We start from the raw sequence: 5042 nt of genomic DNA on the forward strand, positions 1-5042 counted from the left end.
TAGAAATTTGTACAGAATATCCCCACCAGACACCAAAAATCCCCAAATCTAGGCCGATGACGATCGAGCTGACCTGTGGGACGTGGCAACATGTCATAAGCTTGCATGGCAACTTTTCAGAGAACATAATGTCATTAAGGTACAAAGAGTGACACAGTCAAAACAAAAAAGTCAAAGTTATTATTACATGTAAAGTAAATAATGGAACATACACACACACAAACACACACACAAACTCACACACACACACACACACACACACATATATATATATATATATATATATATATATATATATATATATACATATATATATATATATATATATACCTTTGTGAATGTATATTCACTGGAAATTCATGTATGATAACAACTTCTGGCTGGGTAAAGATTCGAACCTATACCTTTCAGCATGGTTGGTTAGTATCTGAAGGCATGGTTTTGGCTAAGAGGCATAGGCTCGATTTTTTGCCCAGCCAGAGGTAATCATCATAAATGATTTTATTGTGGATATACATTCACAATGGTAGAATTCGATATCAAATGCCATTCTGGTTGATATTTACACACACATACTGTATATATATATGTATATATAACCTGTTACAGCAATTGAAGTTGATGTGGATTTTATTGAATATCACATTAAAAAGCGAAGTGGTTGATAAATAAATGACCAACTAAACGAATATATATATATATATATATATATATATATATATATATATATATATATATATATATATATATATATATGTATGTGTATATATATATATATATATATATATATATATATATATATATATATATGGTTAGTGGCGTCAAAGTGTTTCCTGTAGGAACCTTCGTATTTCTTCAACTTCTTTATGTTTTCAGACGTAATCCTTTAGTTTAATGAACGATGATTATCCCTTTTCTTCATACTTTATTCACTATGGCACTGTTTCGACAAAACTTTGTCTTTATCAAGTGATTTCTGGTTTACATAAGTTTACAATTACTTTTATACGTCAGCTTCTACAAATATTACGATGAATTATGATGAGATTATATTCTAAAGAAGTTAAAATTCTTAAATTTAAATTGAAAACTTGAAAATTTTCGAAATTCAGCGATCTTTAGATTATGAAGAGGATAATGGTTGATATATATATATATATATATATATATATATATATATATATATATATATGTGTGTGTGTGTGTGTGTGTGTGTGTGTGTGTGTATATATACATATATATATATATATATATATATATATATATATGTATATATATATATTTATATATATATATATATATATATATATATATATATATATATATATATATACACATACATATATATGTATATATAATTTATATATATATATGTATATATAAATATATATATATATATATATATATATATATATATATATATATATATATATATATATACATACACATAGATATGCTAGATGCACGCTCGGACTTACACCACTACAAAGTTTATCCATATCGCTTTCTGCTTGAGGGGAGCGTCTAATTAAAATCTTTCTGTATTTTCAAAGTTGGTGCCAGGAGGGAGATGCTTACAGCTTCAGCAATTATATGTCTGCCGTAGTTGTTCTCCTTGTGAACGATGTGGCTCCCATCAATTAATTTCATCAGGCAAGGTTTCCGATCGTGGACATCAATATAGTGTGTGTGTGTGTGTTTGTGTGTGTGTGTGTGAAAAACACCAAACCTTTCCTAATTGCAATTCTAAGCAGGTGAATCTAAGTCTAATAATTTGGAAAGCCATATTACAGAGGTTGCTAAACATTAAGGTTTGAGAACATAAGTCGTATGGCAATTCTTTGACCAACGGAAGGGGAATGTGACTCCTTATAAACCAAACATGCTTTTGAGGCAACTTTGTCTCTAAACTATAAGCAAAAGGTCTCTCACAACAGACATTTCTGAACACTACCACCTTAAGGAGGATAGTACCGGCTCTGACTGAAGACATTACTTAGAGGCCTTTGAATGATCTTTCCATCCCCTAGGAGCCCAGCTGCACCCACCTTTTACCCTTCTACTATATTTCTGTTCCAGTCTCCTGTCTTCCAACTGAATTGCCTCCCAGGCCCCAGTGCCGGACTTTCTGGTCCAAATTCACAAAGTTATCTAATTCTCTAAGGATTCACGTTTTCAAGAAATCGAGCTTGTACAATAGAAATATGTCCATAGGACGTAAAAGTCAGGAAAATATCTTGCATTGTTTAGGCCTAAATATGTGAAATATTCAATTTTATGGCGGTGTTCTTTGCTGTTCTCCAGAACACCAGTAGACTTAAAAAAACAGTAGTGTGAGGTCATACAGAGTCAAATTTATTTATTGCTGAAACTGAATTCTCTAACCACGGCATCTGTAGCAACGTTCAATGAAAGGAGTTTTAAGCAAAGGCAAGACATACGAAAACAATGTCATATTAAATGCTGAGGCCATCAAACTGTAAGCCCCCTCCAGAGAAATTTATTGATTTGTGGCTATTTTCATGAGCTTTTTGAAGCCATGTGAGCATGGTATTTCAGCAAATATTATATACTGTTTATTTATCTTATCAATACTGGTAAGTAAGTATTGAGACAGACTAGATATCTAGGCAAAGCAACATAATATTTCAAGAAAAATTTCATATATTTATGATTCCACGTTTGAAAAGAAAACATTACATTTTCCTTTATTTTTACATTTTAATGAAAATATACTTTATGATTAAGTTCACTGGCTGGCAATACCAGTCATTAATGAAATTTGAAACTATTACATTATTACTGAAAGGGAGTTTACATCAAGATTATGAAATAGGATAATGTTGATAATTTGAGTTGTACCATAATGAAAATAAAATAATAGAATAACAACTTTGGAAATATAAGTATCATAATAAAGATAAAGCAATGACAGATTTTAGGATTACATTCCTATATAGAATAACAGCAGTGGTTACCGGCGGAGTCTCATGCTAGCAAAATTATTTACTAGCTCTTCCAAATTGAATGATTTAACAATAATATTTTTGTGGCAATCAATAACATGGAAGATAGCCAGTCGTCCTTAATTATTGTTCTAACACAAAAAAAACTCTCGTTACTGGCAGTAGTGACTGGAATGGTTAACAATACTTTAAAAATAGCGAGCCTATCTTTAGGTATAAAAATTCATTCCGGCAAAGGACAGAGACCCTTTAAAATTGAAATTTTTATCGCTCGCTAGTCTTCCTCGCTACAGCCCTGTCTCAATTGAATATATATATATATATATACATATATATATATATATATATATATATATATATATATATATATATAGATAGATAGATAGATAGATAGATAGATATTTTATATATATATATTATATATATAAATATATATAAAGTATATATATGTGTGTGTGTGTATGTGTGCTACTTTTTTTGGCTTTGGGATGCGGGTAAGATCAGGCTTTGGGTGGGGCAAGTTGAGTCTTGGGGAGGGCAGTAGCCCCCCCACCCTGACATCTCTCTCTCTCTCTCTCTCTCTCTCTCTCTCTCTCTCTCTCTCTCTCTCTCTCTCTCTCTCTCTCTCTCATTTATATTTCCACTTTCTATTTTCCACAAAAAACTCGTATTCTCTCACTCTCATTAGTTACTATTCATAGTTCGCCTCTTTATTTCCCCCAGAGCTTTTCTTATTCTTCATCTCTCTCACTCTCTTCTTTATTACCTACCATTTATATGTCCCCTCTCTATTTTCTCTTAAGCTTCTCTCTCATATTAGCTACCATCTATATTTGGACTCTATTTCCCCTACCAAAAAAAAAAAAAAAACCTTCTCTCTTATTACCTATCATTGATATTCCCCTACAAAGTTCTCTTCTCCCTCTCTACCTCTCATTATCTACAACTTGTTTTTCCACTCTTTTCCCCAAAGGTTCTCTCTCTCTCTCTCTCTCGTGCCTCAGCTCGTAGTTGAAAAAAAAAAAAAAAAAAAAGAACACATGACCTGCATTGCTCATTTCCTCTCCCCAACAAATTCTGCAGTAGCTTTATAATCCGCCATCCCCCCCCCCACCCCGCCACCATTCCCCCATCTCCCCCTAATCCCCAAAGGGACCGTAGGGTGTTGGGGCTAAACAGCTAATCCCCTGGACTGACCCTTGTCCCTTGTGTCTGCTCCGGAGACCGTAATGCAATTTGTACGAGTTTCCTGTCTAGCTTTGGCCTGCCTCGCAAAGTTCCGGGTCGTAAACCAGACAGCATTCTTCACTAAAACGGGTATTTAATTTTCCTCATGTGATGGCTTTTTCTTTAGTGACCAGCTGTTTGTTTGATGTATAATGGCTGTTTATTGTTTTTATATTCTTCTGAAGCAAAGGAAATTTGATAAAAACTATTTTTTAATCTTAACGTATTGGCATTGTTAATTTTCTGCAGGGAAAAAGTAAACAGTTACTCATGAGGTCACAAGCATTTTTAAACCGATTAAATTAAAAAGAGAGTTTATAAAACAAATTATCATTAGTATTACCTTTATGATTAACATTATAGGACTGTTCTGACCCTTTTATAAATTCTCCAATCAAGTATTACAAGTGTAATATAATTAACAACTTCTCCCTAGATATCGTGACTTCGTAATTATGAGAAGTGCATCGAAGACCAATACAAGCGAATCTCCTGCCAAAGTCTGTTTATTCGAGAAGACATTTTCATAAATAATGACTCTTCCCCTTCCTTATTATATAGTCGATTAAGTCGCCTCTAAACTGTCATCTCCTTGGATAATGATGAAGGTAAAGACATGCACACATTTCTTATTAGGGAGTCATGCATTACCTCTGAATATCATAAAATACATATCTTAGATGTAAGAATACGCTTATTATTATTATTATTATTATTATTATTATTATTATTATTATTATTATTATTATTATTATTATCTAAGCTACAACCGTGGCCTAGTAGCAAAAGCAGGTTGCTATAAGCCCAAAGGCTCCATCAGGGAAAATAGCCCAGTGAGGAAAGGAAATA

The sequence above is a fragment of the Palaemon carinicauda genome, chromosome 3 (genome assembly GCF_036898095.1).
Source record: "Palaemon carinicauda isolate YSFRI2023 chromosome 3, ASM3689809v2, whole genome shotgun sequence".
Lineage (NCBI taxonomy): Eukaryota > Metazoa > Arthropoda > Malacostraca > Decapoda > Palaemonidae > Palaemon > Palaemon carinicauda.